Here is a 24,974-nt window from a genome sequence, read left to right as displayed (position 1 = left end):
AAAATTCTTTAGCTCTTTTCTTTGAAATAGGACGGGACTCAAAATGTGACTGAGAATCTTATGGCAGAGATATGACTTGAGAAACAGCTGTAAAAAACTCCACTCAATTTATCCAAGTTATAAACCCCTTAAAAAACAAAACCCTAGTCATTTGCTCATATTGAAGAGTTCTTTGTGCTAAGTTTCCAGAGTTCATTTGCACTGAGATGAGTTTTCCTAGCAATGCACTCATGTTCCGGCTGGCTATAGAGATTTAGTTGGAAAACTGAAGAGCAGGGCAAACAGATAAAATGATTGCAGGGAAAAAGGTCCCTGTAGACCCATTAGATAATCAAAATAAATTCCACTGATCCAAATAAAACCATCTCCTCTAAACCAGACCCTTCCGTTTTCTTCACTCTCCAAGACCATCATGGCTAAATGTTCAAGTAAAGAAGCATCCCTGAAATGGATCAGTATTCTTCAAGGGGGGAGAGGGGAGGGGTGGAGCAAGGGAAAAAGAAATCGCTCAGGCAGCAGTCAGTGTATTACTTTAGTAGTTAATATATATCCCAACTCATGTTGTTAAAAGGTTCTCATTAATCTTTGTCTATTACACTTAAGATATGTTTTACAAAATGAGGCTACACCTATTTCACACTTTACTAGCAAATTCATGCCACATTAGGATGACTATCTAGTTCAGTATCTTACTAGGAGTTTACCAAGTCTGCCACACGCTTAGGCAACTAGTCCAAAAAAACAATTGTCTGTGTTTCCACTAGAGCTTTACAGAAATTGCAGTCAATGTGGAAGTAGCCAAGAGTTATGAACTGTCAACACACTGATAGGAAAGTAAACAATGTAAAAGTGAAGCCAGCATTTGAGTCTCACAGCATGGTCCGCTGCTGTAATGGTTTAAATCATAAGCCAAATGATTGTTATTATAGAGATAGTGAATGTCATGCTTACAGAAAAATTGTGCATGTTAAAAATGACTGCCATTAAAAAGATAAGTCTCACAGGGGGGAAGGACCTCAAGCCAGTAAACAGACAAAATGCATTACAGCAAAAAAAGCAGGACAGAAAAGGGAAGTCTTGCCTAATTACCAGATTCAGCTATCATTTATAGTTCTCTTTACTACCAAGAAAAGGCTGGAAGAGAGACAGATACAAGGACAGTAGACTTAATGATTTATTTTTTAAAAAGCAACAGAAATTCTGTCAGAATTAAGACCATGGCCTCTAAAATATGCATATCTAAAAATAAATACTGAGCTTGTAGGCAGGTCTTTGGCATTGGTAAGAAGAATTCCGCACATAAATGGCATTCTTGTTTAAATGTAAAATAAAAAAGAAAGATACATCTGACCCATAGAAATTTAAGAGAATCATGTCCCTCCACCATGAACACAGAAATGTGTTCATTATCACAAAAGAAGAGGAAACCTGTACAACCAAGCCTCCTGTTATTAGAACCAGATTAAAACTGGTTTAGTTTATTGTCCAGGAGGCCAGAAACAGAGGACTTCCTTCATATGATAAAATACAAGCTACCTTTTCATTATTCTCCTAGCACACAGCTCTGGCCAGAAGACGATTTAGTCCCTTTCAACTTGTAATCCTACCGAAAAGCTGTATGGTAGCTGACACGGAAAGGCAACATGTTCAAGAATGCTTAAGAGTCAAGGTTCAAAGTTTTTAAATCCAGAGAAGACAATGATTATGATGTCTAAGAGCCTCCTGCTCCACTCAAACCAACAATTTTCTTGAATTAATTCCCGCTTGACTGGGACATTTCAAAGAAAATGAAAATCCTATCTTTTTAGTTTTTTAAGTTACTGCTAATGGAGAATATACCAAAATTTTAATACCATTGTTCCATTGGTGGCTTATTCAGCATATTGCATGAGATAGAGATGTCATGGAGAACACACTTTGCACAATGCATGGAAAGCTTCACTGACCCTGTACCATCTTCTTACAGCCAAGAATACAAATTTAGACACACCCAATGCTGTAAGGTCTGATCTGGTTTTTGAATACACGCTTATTCTGTTCTTGAGGACGCTCTACCAGTGTTGCAATCTCAGAATGCCAGTGTTACAAAGCTCATTTTCCACATGCCGTATGAGATCCAGCTTTTTCTCCAGTAGAGCTGATGCTCAGACTGAATTTGTAAGCCTTACTAGCCATACAGTGGCTTTACTGGGTTTCAAGGGTGTCGCTACAGCAATAGGTTGCTCTGAAATGGACAATCACCTCTGGAACAGAATCTGGTTTGACAGGATAACTCCTCCTTACATGCACCTTCTCTTTGCCACTTCTCAGTTGCTATCACTAAGTCCGCATAGCCATCAATGTTCATATTCTCAGGATCTTCCCAGGAAACATTCAGATCTGCTTCTCTTGGGGTCTGACATTACCCCAGGTTCCTACGCCTTCCCACACTGTGAGGTGACTGAGGAGGGTGGCAGAAAACACACTCAAGTGTGTTGCACAAATTTCTATCAATTTGTACATGCACCTTATCAAGTATACAGATAGCTAGCAGACCCAGACACTTTACTGCTGTTGTTATCACAGCCATGTTAAATGAAAAGCCTCTTGAATTTTTCTATTTAATACTCTCTTCTTCATATAACTAAGGAGCATACCAGCCCCCTTGGGCGTTCAGACAAGCTTACGACTGATTGCCCATTCAAATTTGAGTGGGTTATTCACTGTAGTTGAAGATCGCTTCCAGAATAAGTCTTGGGGGTGGAGGGGATTCTGTAAAAAAGTGTTCTTTATTCCTAGGAGCAGAACTTTCTTTACTTCTAGCCATTTCAAAGACTCATTATTTATTGGCACCAAAATCCACTTAGAAACTAATATGTGAGAGAAATGCTCAGTATAGAGCACAAGTTGAAGGGTAAAAGTCATCTTTATAAGTTATTCTCAATGCAATCACTTCATATCTCTTTTCATTATGCAGCATATTTTTCAGGTATACATTTTGAATATATTTTTAAAAAGAAAACATTGAGCTCACTATATTTTAAGACTCCTAAAATACTATTATGCATTTGAAGGATTTTGTGCTCCAGGCCAGTAGTTCGTCATCTCTGTTTCTCTGTTACACGTGAAACTAGATGAGAAAATCAGATTATCTCTCTCAAAGCCCTTTAGGAGAAAGCTGAATTAACATGACAATTCAAGTTCATGGAAGAAGATACTTGTGCAAAGCGTGCATGACTTATAAACTCATTTAACATTGACTTTGCAATTAAGTTAGCTTACTTTCTTAAAGATACTGCAGCAAACTTGAGAATGTCACAGGTAAATGAAGTAGCAATGCAGAAGGCTGAACTCATGCATTACCTTTTACTACCATTTGGATAACTGTGTTTCCCAAAAGTCTCCATGTCTTTCAGAAGTCTCCAGCACAAAATTATGACAAAAATAAAAGAAAAATGTAGATGGGATTTTAATGTTTAGAGGGAAAATGGCAACTGCAGAAGGAAAAGACAAGCATACCTGCCATAGGCCGCAATCTGGGTAGGGAGAGTTACATATTTAGCACAGTTTGTTGTTACTGTATTCTGGAGGGTAATTTCTATAGAACTGATGGTATCTCAGGGCTGGCATATAATGCATTTAACAATGCTAATACGTTAATGCAATTTAATTTGCTTAGTTCAGCACATTGCTTAAGTGTCCTTTGAAAGACTTGTAATAGAAGTATGAAGATTGGTAGGAATGCAGTATGAATAGAAATGTGTGTATGTAAGTACCAGGTGAAGCAGCAGAACAAGGCTTGAAAAGAATGTCCTATACTGATAACAGAGGAAACTGTTGCAATAGTCCCAAGCAATAAAATGAGGAATGTGCTGCTTTTGTCAGAACCAGAAATCCTGTGCTTTGATATGACCATGGCCACAGACTGTGTGTTGGCAGAAGATCCTGCATTCTGCAAGCAGGGCAATAGCATCAGGGTTACAGCACGCCATGTAGCCTGTTCCTTTTCCAGTTAGCCCACCAGGAAAACAGACTGAAAAGACCCACTCCACAACAACTGTGGCCTCTAAGAGCCTGAAAGTCCAAAAGTGAGTTTGCTGTTGCCACGCAGGAACCTCAGAGACATCATGGGGTGGGAGACAGGATTCAATAGGTGATGTCTTTTGTCCTGCGTCAAGCACATGTGATTCTGGACAGACTATTTGTGCACACCCATCTGTGCTTGAGTATGTTGATGTGAGAATGAATGCAACTTTTTAATGAGTAAAATCAGTTTACTTACAGATTTCGTAAATAAATACCAACTTCTGCTGGTGTAACTCCTTACACTTACACAAGTAGAAAAAGCAGAACCTTGAACTTTCAGTGAAAAAGAAGTGGTTTCAGGAGAACAAAGGTGATTTATGCATCATTACTTCTGTAGCCAACACCTATAGCTTTTGCTGAGAAAAATGGCCCTTCTTGAAAGATTTCATGAAACTACTTATGCAGGAGAAATAGATAAAATGAAGACAAACTGATAGTTTTCATGCAATATCAAGCTTAATTTCTCTCTCATGTGGGGGCTTTATTTTTATAGACATAGATTGTACCATCCAATTTAGGGGAGGAAAGAGATAGACACCTTTGTCAAGCCCCTGTCACTTTTAGTGAAAGCTCTTAGTTGAGGTTAAGTCTCTACACTTTTAAAGAGTTTGCAGAAATACACATCAGTAGAATAAGTGAAGTAATAGAAGAAAAATCTGTTAGAGAGTAATACACTCTTGAAATGCAGCAGAAAAACTAGTGCCGTAAATTTGGACATCCTGGAGAGAAAAAGGTACTTAAATTACTGCAGAATCAAAAATAAAAAAAAATAAAGAGCCAAGAGGCCCAAGCAGTCAGGCTATGGACTACTATAAATTGCAGGTTTATACCTAACAGCCTGCTCCCGCTCAGCAACCCACAGGCCCAAGAGTCCGGTGTCTGGATTCGTACACACTAGAGAGGTGAGCAGTGGAAGCAGAGGCCATGTCCAGGGCTTGACATACTCTATTTTATGGCCCAGTGAGTCAATGACATTGCATTTAAAATCTGCTGTATTCTAATAATCTCCTGATTATAACAAACGTCAGCATAGCTGAACTTTACATATGTGAATAGCTTATTAACTAAGCAAGTCTAGTGGTTTAATTGGTACCTTTTTTTTTTTTTAAGATGGACTAAACAGTCAGCAAGAAATATTTTTGTTCATCACTTTGTTTTCAAAATTCGCTTATAAGCTGGTTTTCCACAATTTTTTTGCTATCATTGCTCAAGGTATGATGTAAGTAATAGGAATAATCATTGATGTAAAGATTCTGCAGGTCAATTAAAAAAGTGGAAACAATAATTAGAAAGAGGCAGACAGGAAAGCGCAATTCTGATGGGCATGAGACGTAGTTTCTTGCTCACCTCATGGCCAGGAGGCAGCAGTAAAACAATGCCAAGACTGAGGTGCTACAAGCATTAGGATACATGAAAGACCAGCTTCCCAGAGATGTCCAAGAAACAAGCTCATGGCAGCTCTCAAGGCAGGAGATATTGAAAAACTATTGCCATAACTGAGTCTTGAGGTCATGCAGCTGTTTGCTGTGACAGATGTTTCCTTAGACAGCCCACATAGAACAGAACAAACCTGTAACATGTGTGAAGGCCTGGAAAAATATCTGAGTCAAAGAGCAGCCCTTTAAGACAAGCAGAATGGTGGTGATCCTGGTCTGACAAGCAGACAGCACTGCAGGCTGCTTATTAATGTCTCTGTGCACGTCTTGGTATGAAAGAGAGTCACAACTAGTAAAACACAAAGACAGTAAATTCCGCAATGACCACACTGAGTAATATGCTAACTTCAGTTAAAAATAATCTCTTTACCACAATATGAACTTCTGAAAGTAAAGACGCGTTGCAATATTGAGACTGAAAGGGATCATCATCCCCCTCTGGAGCTACAGCATTTAAACTCATTTTTCCTTCAAGTTTGGAAGCTTCCTGTTCTTCCACTCCAGATGAGTGCAGAAGAATCTGTCTTCATAATGTAACTACAGTTGAATTTCATGCAGCATCACAGATAAAGACTGTACAAAATGTAAATCTTTGCAGTGCCATCTGGTTTCTACAACACTGCTGAAGACAGAGAATATCACCATAAGACACCAAAGGTTTTGCCAGAATTCAGATGAATAGAAGCTTAATAACTTTCCTTTGTATTTTTCACTTTAGATCAAAATATTAAATTTCTATTTTGCACTTACAATGTGCCTCTGAGTCACAGGAATACCAGAAAACAAGAATTATATACAGAGATAATTTCCTTTGTCACTGAAATGAATCCTCCTTTGGGATAATGAGGGATTGAAGACTGTACACCAAATTGAGAACGTTATTATGTTCAAATATAAATTTGTTTATATGAGTCTAGAAAGATTCATGGACTTTTGATTTCCAGACAGACTCAAGCCAGGTAGCTCAGCAGGAGAGAGCAGATTTGGTACTTTAAATATCTAGCCACAAACAGCACAATTAGAGCTGCTGTACAGCAAGTTCTCTTCAAAAACATGGTGGTGCACCTGCAGCCAGAGCACTTTAATAAGGCACGTGTATCGGCCAGTGCCAGGGAGGCTTTTCGTGCCATGCAGAAGCTCTGAGGTCGCATCAACTTTTAAGTGCTGCCTATTGAACTTTCAACACCATTTCTGAGCACTGGTGTTAACTTAGTCTTAACGCAGCACAGATTAGCTTAAGTGCTCTGCACTAATAGGATCATAACACTGGAAACTGTGACCTTGCCCTCCCTAACCCTTGAAGGCTTCTCAGACTAACAGAGTCTTTGAAAGCCTTCAGTTAACATCACTAATTGTAACTGCCTTTTCCTGGTTTTAAAAGCAGTGAAACATTGTTTTCAGCCCGACTCAGGCAATCCTAGAATTCTCAAGTAAAGATCTTTCTTTTCTCAAGCCCCTCAAACTTTTGATAAAAGCAGAAAGCTAACTATCTAGGAATGATACATGATAACTTCTTATTACTAGATTACATGTTAAATCTCACACAGAAAAGTATTAACCTCAGGTATCACTTTGTCTTATTAAACCATTACAAAAAGCCCAGAAATAACAATTATTGAACATGTTCACCACTGCCTCAATATGCAGTTTCTGAAAACTATATATACTTAGCTTACTACCTACAGAGACCACAGACACAATTATACAATTGTCACCAAAGAAGTTGTTTCCCAAACACATCTTTCCAGTATGTTTTATACGTAGAAGCACGCACACAAAAATATTACTACCCAGCATTGAAGTCAGAAAAAAATCTCACTCACAGCAGAACACACCACCCCCTCAAACAGTACAATTGTATGGTTTTAAGTAGCTGTATCAGTAGAACAAGATGGGTCATTCAGTCACAAACACGATTGACATCAAATGGAGCAGCTCTTTTCCATCTGTTGTCATGTCCCAAATAAGAAAAACAACACTCAGGAGCACTCGTACAAGCTGCTGTTTTACAGCTTTCTAATCGAATTAAATACTTCAGCCATACATCTGCCTTATCACATGTTAAACTTTCACTTCAGAAGCATCAAGATCACATATATAAATCTCTCCCCTCCTGGAAGCCTTGCACTCTTCAGCAAGCTAACTGAAAGGATTTATCTCCAAGTCTGGCTGCTCAGGGACACTAACGCACTTCTGCTCAGTGAAGGTGTCTGACCCTCCCTGCAGGAAAGATGTGCTTCGAGCATGTGCAACAACAGACTTTCTGTGAGTCTCCCAAAAATCTCTTAACATTTAACTAAAAGAAAAAATTGATTTTTCTAGCAGATAGAGAGCTACTTGGGATGGGGAGGTGCGTGTTTCTTCCTTCATGACTATGTAGTTTGAAATTTTGGTGTATTTATAAGGAATGAGAATAAAGTCTGAATTTCTCAGACGTTATGCTCAAAAGTCATGTTGGTGTGCTCTCTCTCTCCCCCCCTCCTGTCCCCTGCCTTTCCCTTGCATCTTTTCTCCAGCAAAGATTTAATTATTTAATGCCAAGTGCAATAACATCAGGAGCGACCAAGAGCATTCTTCCATAGAATACTTCATAGCACACTAATTAGAACTCTTCTGAGAGATTCAACAATCCCTGTAGGCAGAGGAGGGAGCTGAATCTGATCTCTTCTAATCCCAATGACTGTCCTCATTTTTGTGCTATTGCAAAAGGGAGCAGAGGGCTTCTAGTGGCCACCTTTTGTGAGAAAAGTACTGCTTGTGCCTCGCTCCAGCTGTGGATGGGTGCCTCGTTCAATTCCAAGAAATTAGTTAAGACTGAGAAAAACCTCGGTGCCTAGCACCAGCTATTGTTCACATAGATTGCACAGCCTACCACTTCACACGCTGGCTTTGATCCGAGCGTTTTACCAGCTTTTCCTCCATGGAAAAAGAAACTCATGTACCTAATTCAGAACTGTGAATTCCACTAGGTACACGTCTGCGTGTGAGGCTCTCTAATGCTGGATGGAGCTTATGCAATATGAACTATGAAAGGAGCGAGCCACGCAGAGACCACGTTTTCATTGCTGGCAGGGCATGTTGTTGAGTGGTGAGGAACACAGGCTGGAAGGGGAGCACCAGCACCAAGCAGCTGCCAGGAGGAAAGCAGCACAAACTGGCAAGCTTTACTTTTCTCATGGTTTTGAGCTTCTGACCATGCCACGACCACAACAGCACGCTTTGACTAGTACGAATGGGATTTTGCAGTGCATGAGAGAAGTACAATCAAACTAGAGGATTAGCACTGGTCTGAATATTGCATCTGATTGCAATGAAATATGTTACATACACATTTGGGCCATTAGTTATAGGTAACATGAACCAAATGCACAAAAAAAAATTGCTTAAGTAGTAATAATATTCAAATTACCTCTCCCCTTATTATGGATCAGTGATGTTTCTAGTATTTCTGCTCTTCCTTAAACTCTTCAGTTTTGCCATTGAAAATTCAACAGTAACTAGCTACGATAAAAAATAAGGACAATAAATAAGGACTGTTTTTTACTAAAGCATGGGCAGTATTTTAAGTTATTGCAATGCTTATTGAAATCAACATAAATCTTCCCTCCAAATTAAACTAGTCTAAGATCTCTCCATTAAAAAAGGAACTTGCAATATGAATATTAGTTATGTCACCCTATACAACTGATCTTTTTTAAACCAGAGAAAATGTGAAATTTTAATCATATTTTTTACTTGCTGCTCTTTATTTTTACCAGTTAACGACTCTTTTGAACTTCACCTCATGATACTTGATTAGCCCTCTTAAATACACTGGAGGTTATACATTCTTCATTTATGTCATTCATTAATCACTGCTCAATAAATGCTGTCAGAAAGCTGTCGTCTTTGATGTCTCATTGTTCACTGGATTCTTTCTTGTTGGTAGTTAATCAAATGCTCCCCTGCTGTGGTCAAAGCACAGTTTGATAGCAGTTTCAGAGGTGATCCGGTATTAAAACACAGAGCTTATTGTAAAAGTTCATTTTTTCTTATACCATGCTAAACTGAAAGCTTTCATTTTGCAGTCCTTGGCAAACGACACATTGTTGTCACGCCCTTAAGGCTGCGTAGCAAAATAGTACTAAGTTCTGCCACCTAACTAAAGCATGCTGTAATGACTGACTAATTACCTGCAGCTCTGAAATGAACTACAAAGTTTCCACTGTCAATCACAGTGAAATAATGTGGGTTTTTTTAGAGATTGGAATTAGAACAATTGTCAAAATGTGTTAAAACTTCAGGGGGTGGTAAATCAAATGAAAGCATCCAACAGAGAAAAATTTCTATCCTGGGATAAAATGAACATTTTCATTTCTAAGGTTTGTTCAAGACAGATTTATATTGAAAATATTCAGAAAGAAATTGTGCAAAAGCATAGTTAGTGAGCGGACTGAAAACAAGTGAAGTACCAACTTCATTCAGAAGAGAATGAAGGAGAAGAATGAAATAGGACCATGAATCTTCACTGAAAATAAAAATAAATGTAAAAAGAGACTACTCAAAAGGACTGTGGATTTTTATAGCAGTTTGGTATTGCCATGCCTATTTGCTTTAAAAGAAATCATCAGTGTTTGGGGCCTTTACATTAAAATCATCTAGTCTAATGAATTCCTGTCTCTCTTCGTTTTTAGACATCTTATCCCTGATTACATGATCCCCTAACAATTGCAGCAGTACAGCTGAGGAAGCAGTAAAATGTAATAAGAGATCTATCAGTTTAATACATGTTATCATAATCTTTAACTTGTAAATGAATTATATAAGACTAGTAGCACAAATAAAGGTGAAAAGAGACAAAGTTTTGGATATCGTAAATGTAAAAAAAATAAATAAAATAATGCATTTATAAAACCATGCAGAGCTGGAATTTTAAGTCCAGAGATAAAAGTCATATTCAGATCAAAAGCCTCAAGAAAATGACCAAAAGCATCAAAATAATCCAACTTTGGGACTAGTTGAGATAAATTAATATTTTTTAGCTGCATGGTTCAAGCTGCTTGGGAGGAGAAATAAAAAAAGTATTTCTTGCCTTAAATCCACAAGGTCTATTATGAAAAACATTCATGTCTACGCTTATTGCTTTGTATGTTATTGAAGTATTAGTTTTGCTTGCTATCCTGAGATCTAACCTGCTTTGCCAACATGAAATCGTACAATTAGCATCCAAACTTCACACCTGCTTAAAAAGTTCATTACGGTTCTTAAAAACTCTCTGGCATCACTGATAAAGAGGAAGCACTTTTAGGAAGAAGACTATTATACTATGTAATAATTTTATAAATAATATATAAAACCTACTGTATTTAGCAAGTCGTAAGCAGTAGTCCCTAAGAAAAAAAACACTTCTAGCCAGTTAAGAGCCTGCCCTACTGCAGTATCCTGGAAAGTCTCAGATTGTGGCAGAGGTGGATAAGTGTAATTTAATAAAAATAATTGTAAAAGCATCTTTGTAGTAGACATCTTACAATCCAGCCATGGTACAGATAATGAAAAAACCCATCTATATAATTTTTTAATCTCTGTGCTGTGTAGTTTCGCTATAGCTTTCATGTAGAATATATATCTGTAATTAAAATAAGAGCTTGGTGGACTATTTATATTCTAACTTTCTCTTTGCTACCTGCTATTTCCCATTTTTCCCTTGCTGGAGACTGAACAGAAGAAAAGATGGTGGTTTAGCCTGCAGGCACTTTCTTTAGAATTTTTTACAAATGACTGCAGGAACAAAATGTTTTACTTTCTCTGGACACTAGCGTTCCACCTGACTCAAATCCCCATGGCCTCAAGTACCATTTTCTTTTCTCTTCAAGTCTAGAAATAAGAGCGCTAAGTTAATACGTAGTCAGTCTGTTCATTCTTGTTATAATACACCTCTCGATGTATGTTTTGATCTTAAGAAGAGCCGTATAAAAAGTTAAGAAATAAAATCTGAAGGGTGTAAATCCCGGTTGTACTAATAGCAGGCACTGACCTATTCAAAATCCAGAGGCTAATTTGCTAAGGTTACGAGGCAGTATTACCATCTCCATTGATACCTGCAACTCTCTTCCCAGCAGTATCTGAAGTTCACTGACCTGTTTAGTCTAGCTCTTGGCTTACATTGCTCAACTTCTGTGTGATATCACTACTGTCAACTTGCACTACTCTCAGACATATAAAATTGGAACAAATATTTCCAGAAGAAAGAAGTCACATCACGATCCTGATTCACGAGGAGCTGTATGATGAACATCTGTTGAGTATTTCAGTGCCAGCAAAAGATGGGCATTTGGAAAGGGGAGCGATCCACTAACATGTTTTCCAGGGAGATATAAGTTCGATTGCCTGATTTTGTTTTTCCCTACTAGACACCAAATTTTTGGTGTTGTATCATTGCCTTCAGTGGAGTTACTGAATATTGTGCAGGAACATCATAAAAAATGACTGAGGCTAAAGCCGTGCTGTTGTCTAGTGCATCAAACCTCGATAAAGCATAAGACAATAAAATTACGTTAGGATGAATTTGGACCCTTATTCTTTAGGGATCATGAGCGACTTTGCTACAGATGCAAAACGACAGATTGCTGATGGCTTTTACATATATTTTATAAACTAAGTTACTCATAAATAATTATGTCAAGCAAAGTTAACTCCCCATGGCTTGTCCATGGAGGAAACTCTGAGAACATTAAAAAAAACACCCCACAACAACGAGGTAAAGCAAGGAACTAACTGAAACCTGCTTGTTTGTTTGTTGGTTTTGTGGTGGTTTTTTTTTGTGAATCAATCTATTACTTGAATAAAAAAAAATTTAAAAAAAGGCAGCTCCCACAGCAATTTCCAATAAGTTTTCACCAAGGTGTTTACATTTTAAGATTTTTGCATTCTGAGCCAAATGCAGAAAAACTCCCTCTGCTCAATGTCCAAACCATGGAATCAAGAGGATTCCTTTCATTTAATTTATTATAGCACCAAATCTTTTAATATTAAGAAGAATTTCTTTACTGTCTGTTTTCACGAAATACAATCCAACAGGGAGAAGGAATTTGACTCAGATTGCATTATTTCTCATGTAGCAAATCTGCATTCTCAAAATAAAGTTTTCTGGTGTAGCAGGTATTTTAAAGTATAATTGTATGGAGATTGAAAACCTTTTTGTTTTCTTAGTTTAAAACTGTTGCTGACAGCTCCTCTTCAGGACACAGGCTGACTCAGGATCTTGTCACAACCTGTAAGATGTCTTCAGTATTTTCATTGTCTCTTTTTTCTTAAGGCTTTTGTCTTTCTGTGATTATCTTTCTTTTTTATTTTTCCCCCCCTCCTTTTCCTTTTTCTCTTTTTCATTGTTCATTATGTCTCCGTATTTCCCTATGGGCTTCCAGAAGACTCTGTCCTTGATTCCCATTCTCCTGTCTGCTTTGTCTGCAACAATTTTAATTTTTAAATTTAATTATCCTTATTAACTGCTTTCTCTACTCTAGACTGATTTTCTTCTATTTTGCCTGTTTGATAACCTAATCACATGCACCTAGTTCTGAGCTGCAGCTCAGCCTGTTTTAAACAGAGCTCTTAATCCTTTGTCCAAACTTCATTTCTGACCACCAGACAGACCATCAGCTTCTTGCCTGGCATGCACGGTTATAACATAGGGAGCAAATTTGACATTGATTCTACTTATTCAGGCTATATCTGGTAAACTCTTTCTGCATACTAGCACCCATTTTCCCTTCTACAGGAAGCCGTTGCCATTCATTGCCATAGAACATTACCTGAAGTATGCATCTATCCTGCCATGGGTCCTGATTGATCCTGTCCTGCCCTGCCCTGCTCACAGGCATGGAGAATGCCTCTCACCTCTTACTCGTTATTGACAAATTAAGTACCTTGAAATAACCAAACCTACTATTTTTTACTAGTTAGGGCAAGCTTGCTCATCCCACTACTTCTCATCATTATCTTGTTACATTTTATATATCTCACCTCTTTATAAGTACTTACAGGTGCCTCTTATTGACTGTAAGAGAGGAAGGGAGAAAAATTTCCCTACAAGCTGGACATTCATGTTGGATTCAAACCTTCATCATTTTCTATATTTCTATTCTTAGCCTCAAAATATTTCTATTCTTAGCCTCAAAAGTCACCTTTGCAGTAAATAGTACCTGCTTGTTACAAACAGGAAACTACAGAAATGATCATATCATTGAGAAGACGTTGTATTAAATGGAAAGGAAAATCTTAATGGCATCTGGAAAAAACCTAACTTAGAAATGAGGGCTCCTGAAATGCTCAGTGGAGGGCGAGTGCTTCCCGAGGGAAGCTCTGACCAGCTATGTTGAAAGGAATCCGGCTGCTCATAAGTAGGCATGTTGGATCATGCTTATTGTGGGTTTTTTTGTGCATTTCTGAGGGGTTTTTGTGTGCGTTTTAGGTTTCTTTTGTATTAATGTCTTTCCATTAACTGTGCAGGATGTTTTGGAAGCTGGTCTAAGTCTAGGAAGTTTAAATATGGTACTGGGATAAACCATTTAAGTAAATTGTGCTGTCTCTTGAGGGAAGGCTCTGGCAAAGTCAAGTACTGATGATTATTTATTTCTCAACAGAGTTCAGATGCATCTGCATGCTAAGGCACTTTCCCTCAATATATTGGTTACTATATTAGTAGGAAGAAAGTGCTTAGACTGCCTACTAAACTGACACTAAATATGATCTTGTAACAAGATGTAGTTTCATCTAGCCATACAGAAACTACTAGACTTGTACTAAAAAATCATATATGTACATAACCTGCATGTGTAAAAATACAGCATACAAAAATTAAAATAAACATTGTGTATGTGTCCATAAATGCATACAAATCTAAGAGCAGGTACATGTACTTACAATGAATAAAACTTATTCACAAATATAAAATTCTGCACTAGCAGAAGAGCAGTACCCTGCAAATGGCATATTTCAGTAGCATAACAGATTTTTACCCATTCTTTATTAACAGCTGCATTTCTAGGTTGAACAAAAAACGTTATCTGTCATCTTGACTCAGAATTCAAATGTACTGTCTTCACAGTATTTCCAATGAGAAGAAGCATACCCATTTTTATCCTGGGAAAACTGACACAGAGTTAGCTACCTAAACCCATACCAGACGTTGTTAGCTGAACTGAAAATTGAAGTCAAATGACCCAGCTATTAATGCTGTGCTGTTGCCATTAGGTGATTGCTCTTACCATGGCAGGAAGCATGAGTAACATGAGCAAGATTAGTGTTTATTTCATCCAAAGCTGATATCTGTGTTATCTTCATGCTTGGGAAGCAATTTATAATTTTGGCATTAATTTGTCCTTTCAGGTGCAGGCATACTATTTTCTGTGCCACAGAAGTTCACGTGGTCTATAGCTTGACATACTGGATCACAGTCAGAAAGGACAGTAGAGGAAAAATAAATTAATCACTTTGACTTAAAAATGGAATTTAGAATGAAAAACGCTTATAGAGGCTTCATTTTAAAGTGTTTTCAGGTGTCACTGTGATAAAGCATAGAGCCCAGACTGCAAAATAATAACTTACAAAAATAATCCAAGTATTTGCATAAAATATTTTTTTTAAAATTAGAAAAAAGGAAAAAGTTATTAATAAATGATGGATTAATTTAAATCAAGATAATCCTGATAAGCAGTGCTAGGAAACTGAAATACCATTAAATGACTCCTTTACTGCCTTTGTCTGTAATCATATCTCACTATTATCACTGAAATTGGGATTTGCAGGTGAAATGTTCACCTGCTTTACGGAATGCTTCTTCAGCACTCTTGTCTATTTAATTTAATATTTATTTATTTTTGAGAGCAATGTGTTCTCTGAAACCTGACAATGATCTTTTGATATGTTATATTTTTATTTTTATTTTTATTTTAAAGTACAGAAAAATTTATTACCACACTTTCCAAAGGGGATATATGTGGATTGTATTGAATTTGAAAAAAGAGAAATTTATTTAGGAAAAAATAATTACTGTTTCCTGTTAGCTACTATTATTTTCACGGTGATGTGACACCCCACTGACAGGCATGCACTGCTCAGCACGTTAGGACCTGCTTAACAGACCCAAGGGATTTGTAGTCTCACTATGAACCAATGTTCAATAACTTCACCTCACTCGGGTGGCAAGGCTGAAACCCCAAATTTCTTCATCTGTTCTCGGTCCCTGAGCATATGCCAGGCCTGAGGAGTCTTTTGCTATCAAAGTACAACATAGCTGATTAGTTTCACTTAGACTCATTGACTTTCCCACAGAAAAAATACTTTTAGCTGGAAAGTTTCTAATGAGTTCCACAGTGCTAGCTTTAGCAAAACTGTTGTCTTTCCATACAATATAACATCATTGATCCATTGAAAAATTCTTACTCTTTAAACTTGATCAGACTTAAAGCAGGTTTGCAATTCCTTGCAAGAAGAAAAAAACCACAAATGTTTATTGAATGAAGGAAACCAGTTTTGAAGCATTCTGTATAATTGAATCGTTAGACTTTCGGGTGTCATTAATGGCAAAACTCATCTAGATGAGACTGAAATCAAGATAAGTTATAAAAAATTCCTTTAATAGTATATTTTTTCTATTCAGTTCAACTAACTATCCCATTAGTGTCGAGAATATAATATTTAAGTTAACACAACAATACAGTTCAGATTTCAGCAACTGTTAAATTAGTTATTTTATGTGAGAGGAAAAAGAAAGTTTTAATGTAATGAAGAGACAGCTCTCATTCCTTCCCTGTTAATCTAAAGCTTGTTTTGAGACTTTCCCTCTGAGTGATTTTCAGTTAAAGAGGAGATGCTTTTTGTTATACTTTCAAAGGAAAATAGAAGAGACAGGTAAGTCATTAAATTGGCACATTAGTTGTTAAACTGGCATCTTCCAACAGTTTGAATTTTAGATTTCAGGAAAACCAAGTTTTTTGGTTTTTTCAAGGGGAAATTTTTAGAGAAAAAAACTCCACAATGGTAAAGCTGAAACGAATCCTTTATAATACCTTTTTTTTTTTGTTTTGCTTTCTTTCTAAGTTGTGAAAGATACACTGAGAGCTCCAACTCAGTTGCTTAAGAATATTAGATTCTGTTTGTTACCTGAAATTACCAGTAACTGCATTAGGTATCAGGCCTGCATTTCGGCACTTGCCATTGCAGATGGTGGAGGTTATAGGCAGACCATGCATTTACTGCCACACTGTAGTTACAACTTATGCACAATAAATACAGGGCACTCAAAGGATGTTAGAAACTGTCGGCTAGTTTGTAAGGCTCTCTGTAGACAGCACAAAGACAATGGTACCTGAAGCATCGCTGGAGCACGCTGTCAATGCATTTTTCTGCCTGGAGTTCTGCAGCGTGGCCACAGGGATCGTCTTGGTTCATTCTCGGTTCCTCTGGAGAACTGATAGCAGCCATCCCTGTTTGGGTCACCCAGCACAGCAAAGCAATGCTCCAGGCTTTGAGGCCTGACTGATGGCTGCTGGTGGAGTTACGAGAGGAAGTAGACCGCTACATGGGAAACACCACGCTATGCAAGGCTTTCTCCAAGGGGATGCAGGATATTTGATGCCCTGGAAGGGTACAAATAAAGGTTGCTGAACTGCATTCAGGTTTTTTTTAAATGCAAATTTGTAGCAACAGTTGTCCAAGACTGCCACACAATCAAGAACTCTTAGTTCATCTGTTCATGAAATACAGTAAGATGCAAGCAAGGACTAGCCAAGCCTAATCAAGAAGAATGTTTCTGTAATTAGATAGGATTGTTTGTTAGCCCAAGAAATTAGAGAAAGCTCTTACAGCACAAACAATAACAGGGTTTATTGCCTCTGTAGTAATTTTTTCCCTTCACAGTCTCGTGATTTGCAATAACATTTTGATTTTCATTTTAAGTTGTTCAGATTTTGCTGCTTCCACTGCAGTACTTTGGGGCTGTAATGAATGAAGATAATACATTATCTTAATAATTTACCATCACGATAATGCTGTGGTGGTTTTTGTTTTGCTTTCTTAAGAAAGTCAGGAGAATCTGCTCTTAATGATATTTTTTGTATGTCACCTTCCCACTCTTATGTCTTTTCCCTGCTTGTGTCTGTTCATCAAGCTACAGTCATTTCACTGTATGAATATGGTGAGTTGAAGCAGGAGCTGCAGTAACAAACATATTGGTGTTTCCAGATACGTGAGTATGTCAGCAATACCTGAATGCCATCTTCCTAAAATACTCGAACAAAGAAAATGGGAATGCAGAGCAGAATAGCAGATGTATTGCCATTAGCATACTGCAAGATGCACTGGTACCATGCAATCAGAATTAATAAGGGTCAATATACAGCTTTCATTGCTAATAAGCATAGGAAGAAGAAATCAGGATCCCGCACACTTTTGCTTGACAGAAGTCAGTCACAGATCACTTCCAACACTTCCCTCAATGAATGATATGCTGTGCTAGATGAGGCAGAGCTTAACTGTGTCATTACAAAGGCATAAAGCAAGTTCCCCTGGGCTATCAGTGGGTACCTTTTATCTCCCTCTGTATGAGATCTGAACAGGTTTGCATCAGAGTCTGAAACTATGTTCATGACAACTTAAGTGTTACTTCACGAACATCCTCTAAAAATCAGACTTGCCATGTATGCAGCCAACAGTCTAAAATACATGGATGGCTGCATCAAGTCTCCGTGGTTCCTCATGGCTACGCACATCCCTCATCTTTGTACTCTGCCCAGTAAGGTCTACAAAGGGCTAGCATTATGCAACGGTTGTTTATATGGATGCCAAAGAGACTCATTCATATACGCACAACCTGATTTTATATAAGGATAACCACCATGATGCTGAATCGCCTGAATATACGAGCCCAGAGGCTCACCACTACCATGATGTTCAGTTTTTGAAAAAGTAAACTGAACTACAATACAGTAAGTATAAAATGTCATAGAAAATAGAATTTAAACCCAAAAATCATTCTTAAATTGAAATGATAGAAAAAAATAAATAAGTGGTCACAATAATTGATACAGCTGGTTGAAAAAAGTGCAAATCACAAAACTATAGATGTTTTTATATGCTAGGATTATTTCATTCCCAGCACACCGTTGACTGTCCGCTGTTATGCAGTTCCTGTAAGCTATGCAGTGTTATTCCATGTGATTGCATTTTGTATTGTGCATTGTACGGAGCAGCAGTCAGGCACGTTCAGACACAATTAACAGGACTGCCCTACTTGGAGCTCAGTAGTGCTCTGCACCTTTATCCAAGATAAGTCCCTAGCCTTTACACTCAGTGCATTGCTTTTGAACATTTATTTCAAAGAGGTAGAAAGGAGTGTTCAATAAACTTAAAACACAGAGAAGAGGTGGAAACTATCTGAGTGTGGCCATATCATGTCAGGAAGTTGCCTTGTAGAGATGTACTTGGGACAGGATGCAGCAAGGAGTCAGGTTCTATGGGAAGTTAATCATATGCTAATTTCAATAGTTCAGTCTCAGATATGTGGTTCTAAAAAAAAAAAAAAAAGCTAATTTGTATCTTACAGTTTCCCTTTCACATCTGAACTTCAAAAAGAAAAAAAAATGTCCCTGCATGCCCTAGAAAGTGTTTTAATTTATTACAAAAATTCAGTGAGATTCTAATGACCTGTGCTAAAATACCAACGCAATGAAATATGTATATGAGAAAGGAAGATTTAGGCAAGAAATTATATCCTTAATTTTTTCTGTAGAAATCTAAGAATCTTAAAGCTTGGAATGCTATATTACACAATGATTAAATTTTCATAATGAAACAATTTGTTGGAAACCATGACAGGAAAGGGAATTGTTTTGGAAGACACAACCAGTGTTTATTCACCTCTCTGTTATCAAGTAGTTGGCCCTAGATTATAGTTTAGGGGGGGGCGTGGGGTGTTAGGCATAATACCTGCCTAAAGAAACATCCTTGTTCACGTTACTCTGAACAAGCGTCCTGCCTATCTGCTGCTTGCACCTTTCTATCACTGGCACATTTCAGTCTGTGGCCAGCAATACAGAGTGCTGAGCTTTCTAAATAGGTTTTAAAACAATTTTCTTTCATCCAACACAGGAAATACTGAAAGTACCAAAAAATGCCCCAAAACAGAAGGGGAAAAGAGCCTTGGATCTTGGAAAAAAAGTAACATAAACCATTTCAGACAGTATATCTAATCATACATGTAAGTCTAGTCATTCTGAGTCTCATTTAGAAAGCACTGTTTTCTTCCGAAGGGTTCAGATTAAAGCTGCAAAGGATTTGCCAGCCCTATTCTGCAGCACAGCATCCAGCTCTGTTGTCCTCAACACAAGGAGGACATGGATTTGTTGGAACAGGTCCAGCAGAGGGCCACAAAGGTGATCACAGGGCTGGAGCCCCTCTGCTATGAGGACAGGCTGAGAGAGTTGGGGTTGTTCAGCCTGGAGAAGAGGCGGCTGTGGGGAGATCTTAGAGCAGCTTTTCAGTACGCGAATGGGCCTACAGGAGAGATGGGGAGGGACTCTTGATCAGGAAGTGCAGTGATGGGACAAGGGGTAATGGTTTTAAGCTGATAAAGGGGAAATTTAGATTAGATATTAGGAAGAAATTCTTCCCTGTGAGGGTGGTGAGCCCCTGGCCCAGGTTGCCCAGAGAAGCTGTGGCTGCCCCATCCCTGGAGGTGTTCAAGGCCAGGCTGGACGGGGCTTGGAGCAACCTGGTCTGGTGGGAGGTGTCCCTACCCAGGGCAGGGGGGTTGGAACTGGATGATCTTTAAGGTCCCTTCTAACCCAAACCATTCTATGATTCTATGAAAATAGAACCCTAGAGATGTCAGATAAAGTAGATGACTCCTATTCCTTTCTTGCAGTGGTTTCAGTGTCCTTCCTAAAAGGACACTAAGATGTCACCTATTGTGGAGGCAGAAACAATTTACAGACTGTCTGAGCCTACATTCTGCGCTTGGAGGCAGCCTGTACGTTTTGCCTGAACAGATCATCCTGGAAATTAGGACATCTGCAGAGAAACTTTGTCAGAAACAGGCAACTTAACTTTTTAGTTCATGTGTCCCTCACACTCAGTGTATTTTAATGTAGTCAAGGAGGGAATCACTCTCAAAGGATTAACTGGCCTTGGTACAAGAGTTTGGGTATGAAAGCTGGACCACTGCAGAAGAAGATCAGTTCTGATGGCTGTTTTGGAATGAATCAACTAGATGGGGAGGAATGGCAGTATGACATGAAGTCACACAGGTCACCAGTACATCATAAATTGTTACCTCTCCTTCTGTGGGTGCTGAAGTTTGATGATGCTGAATGTGAGACTCCTTAAATATGTCTAGAGTGATTTTAGAACAAATGAGTCCTTGCAGCTATCTCTTACTTTTATAGTGATGTTGAAATTTGTTTCCCATTTTTCGATCCCTAGGTTTTGATTTTTTTTCCTAATGTTTTCATGGATTTTGCCCTTTAAATCACAAAAATTTTTCACAAAAGTCTAATTATAACCACTTCATACTATTTCAGTGCTCAAATATGTTGTAAAAGACTGACTCTAAAATTGGCACCTTTCCAGCTATAGATGTTTACACCCTACAAAATGACACATTTGAATGCTCTGACAAAAGAACAATTTGTTTTCAGTCACCACAGCATAAATAAGAAAATACCCCAAAGGAAAGCTGAAGCAAAAGGCACAACGGTGTCTAAAACCTATCTGAAAAGTTCTGATGTGTGTGTAACTGAAAGCCCTACTCTGACATCTCCTCTGATGGCTTGGTACTGGAATCATGGCCGGGCCTGCCTACTTCTGGTTTACTGCATGTGCCATTTGGACAAGCTGTTGGTGAAGTTCACATCTGACAGCTGTGTATATGAAACTGGAATGCTGGAAACATCATAAGGCCGGCATTAATGGAAAATGAAAATAACACAGTAATGATGAATAGGTGAACTTCATGGCAAAAAATACCCACTGCCAGTCTAGACCTCGGTCTTAGTGGTGTTAGTGATGGGTTTAGCTGTTGCATTTCTGATGTGGGAACAGCTTGCAGGAGACTTCTGAAATATGTTATTGAATAACAAGTGTTCCTTTGTGTTGCTTGAGTTTTGTGAGTATATTCCAGCAGCTACAGAGTAGTCAGCTATCTAATAAAATTAAAAATATGATCAGTACACAAGTAGACTAAAGCTAAAGGGTAAAACAGTGCCGTACCTGTTATAAACTGAAAAAGGCAAGCTCAATCTTCATGTTAGCACTATCTACAGGAAGGAATAGTCTGAAAGCAGGGAATCTCAGCAGTCACCCAGAGACAGTTTGGGCATCAGACCAATTAATAAAATAACCACTTGGATATTATTTCTCCATAGCTCATACATGACATATTAAAGAAATCTCTGCCTTGACAGATGGCCCATAGTCTCATCTCTCATAGAGCTGATAGGACCATATCTCAACCTTTTAAGTGGAAGAAGCACTACACGATTCTTTCCTATCACTTAAAAAAAATAAATTAAAAATCTCCTTCTTTCACTTCTCCATGCACAGAATGTCCTACAATCATATGGGCATTTTTGAGCACACTAGATTCTAGCATATCATGACATAAAATGTGGCAGTTTACTTTCCAACAATAACAATAATTCCAAAAAACCGAACAGCTTCACAACAGGATTCTGTGAAGTTGCAGATTTCAAACCCAACTTTTTAAAAAGCACAACAAGAGTAGAGTTTTTTGCAAATAGGTCTAATTACAATTGCTGTTCAACTCTTGTGAAATTGTCCAACACTTTACTACCAATTTATCTGTTTCTAAAATTGACAAAGTGACATTATTGTCTCTCCACAAGGTGGCAGAAAATATTCAAGGTCTTGCAAGACCACAAGACCAAAGGAGAAGAAATAGAACCTGAGTATACATTAAGTATAACTTGATTTACATTCATTTAGACTACAAGTGATAGTATTTGATATAACCTTATAGAACATAACATAGTTTTCAAGCACTGACTGCTTCAGGTATTCAAGCACTTCGTTAGAATCAAATTTCCTTACACCACTCAAGCATTACAAAAGAAAAGCGACAGCAGCACCTTGCATATCTTCTAGAAACACACCATTTATTTACAGACTTAAGAGAGCCTGCAACATTCATCTAGGCAGCTTGTTATGCAATTTATATGGTACAATTTGCTCCTAAAATAAAAGAGGACTACGGACTGCCTTTTATGTCTATATAATACGCCATGTAGGAACTATAGGCATTACACAGATTTAGGGTTGGAATCTATACTAATTTCCAGTAGAGTAAGTATAGCCATTAAATTCCAAGCCCGGATGTTCTCTCTTAATTTTCTTTCACTCCGAAACACCCTTCTAACAAAACACATAGCACAGCTCTATTTTAAATATTCTTTTTGCTAAATTTTATCCTCCTACAGCTTAATATTACAGGCACAAAGAATACACGAAAGGGAGTAATAAACTTTAAAAGGCAGAGTCAGTGGAAATTTGCACATACAGATTTCTCATTCTCAGACAGAGTGAATGTGATTGTTCCTCTTCATGAATTACAAGCAGAACACAGATTAGGTTTGCTATAAATCTTGGTGAACTCATTTAAATGGTTATAGCATTGCATATCAGAGTGATAATTCATGTGACAATTGTAGAAATCACATGAACATTCAGCACCAACTGACTTTTGCCAAACTTACTTTATTTAGCTATAACATCAATTTGCATATTTCGAGTTAGTCAGCATAATTTTTAAACTGTTAAGCTAATGATAAATGAGGCTGTTTATTGCCACACAAGGAGATTATCGCACAACTATCTGTCCAATGACTGTCCCTGTAATAACAAAGACAAGTCTTTACGGGTTAGCATTTCACACTCTGTGTTGGCTTTGCAGTATTCCCACTGCTTGGTCACAAAGAAAACACAAACTGCCTTGCAAAGCAGACACTTTCCTACTCTGCACTTCCGAAGTAAAGCTTTTGCTTTACAAACTGATTTGAACATTATCACCCGCTTTTAAATATAAAATGGGCAAATAAGCAAAAAGACTAGTAAGCACGTAGCTCCGTCAATAGCATACTTCTTTTCACACAAAAAAGAAGCCAAAGTTAATCCTTTTCTAGGGCTTCAGGCACAGTCATAGATATTTTGCCATTTAACTCCGAGTCATTTCTGGAGGTGATCCCACGTTTTAACCAATATATCCCTTGTTGCTCTATGCAATTTGTTCAGTATATTTACTGACTAAAAGAAAAACATTAGGCCATTAGGCATTGTCATTACAATACAAAGCTACCGAAGTCATGGACCTCATACAGAAGGGAAGAAAAACAACCTATCATCCCAGCCATCATACCAACTGCAATAAAAGCCAGCCTTTGGCATTTATTCATCTTAGTGAGACATTGTTATCGAGTAGGTTCACACATTAGATTTCATGCAAAATACTATGTGCAGCAACAACATACGGCTTGGCTGAATTTTGAATATTGCACTAGTGATAAAGCCAGGAAACATTACCTAGGAATTGGAACAGATTTGGGCTACTTTCGAAGAAGTTACTGTGCTACATTAACTGTTTTGCATATCATGAATAACCTGTACTGAATGGGCAGAACGAGTTTTTAAGGCCAGAGACATCCCTGAAGTATAAAGGGCTATTTGGCTTCTATGACAGCGAGCAGGAGAAGCTCACACAATGTGGGAAAAGAGTGTGTGAGACGCATTAATAAAAAAACCAGGAAGAAGCCTTCGCATTGATCTATCAGGTTTCTTGAAGAAATCATTAGGGACAGGACTGGAAAGAAAAGCAGAGAGGAAGGGTGACACGCATAAAACTTTAGAGAGAGTCAAGTGAAGTGAGTGGCTTTAAGTGGCAGGAAACAGAGGTTCAAGTGCATTCACTCTAACAACAATGAGTTTATGTGATGCATCCTTTTTAATAACCAGGCTTTTTCAAGTATTACATGGTGAAGTGTGAGGCAGAGGATTTTCTCTAAGATAAAGTTTTCCTTCTTCATATGTATATGATTTCATTTGAAAGGGTTTCTCAGATTTCTAAATATGTCCTTACTTAGGACTTTGGTTTTTACTAATGTTCTATTACCTCTCCCTTTGAGTAGGTTAGAGCCCACTCCTGCTTTCCTCAAAAATTATTATTGCATAGTAGTGAATGCAATTAAAAGAAAAAAAGAGAAAAAAAGAAAAGTTTAAAACCCCCAATGCCCCAAACCAAGTAGTAATATCATTCAGCCTTTAAAACTGAATGACTCAAAGAAAGAATAAAGATAAAGAATGAATGCATCTTGAATATATCAGGAAAGCAATACAAGTTATTTCAGCATAGCTGGCACATGCCCAGAATACAACAGAAGGAACTGGACCCTCAATCTACTTTCCTGTAATACATATATTTTGCACTTA

The 24,974-nt window shown here is 37.9% G+C and overlaps 1 long non-coding RNA gene across 2 annotated transcripts in view; it reads right to left on the bottom strand.

Annotated features, from left to right (window-relative positions):
• Window positions 1-24,974, bottom strand: part of LOC141748434 (uncharacterized) — a 121,738-nt gene that overhangs the window by 5,440 nt on the left and 91,324 nt on the right. For both annotated transcript variants that reach the window (XR_012588994.1, XR_012588995.1), the window contains exon 3: window positions 16,849-17,119. This is a non-coding gene — a long non-coding RNA (uncharacterized LOC141748434). The remainder of the gene's footprint in view (window positions 1-16,848; window positions 17,120-24,974) is intronic.

The sequence above is a fragment of the Larus michahellis genome, chromosome 9 (assembly GCF_964199755.1).
Source record: "Larus michahellis chromosome 9, bLarMic1.1, whole genome shotgun sequence".
Classification (NCBI taxonomy): Eukaryota; Metazoa; Chordata; class Aves; order Charadriiformes; family Laridae; genus Larus; species Larus michahellis.
This window is presented reverse-complemented; position numbering and strand designations above follow the sequence as displayed.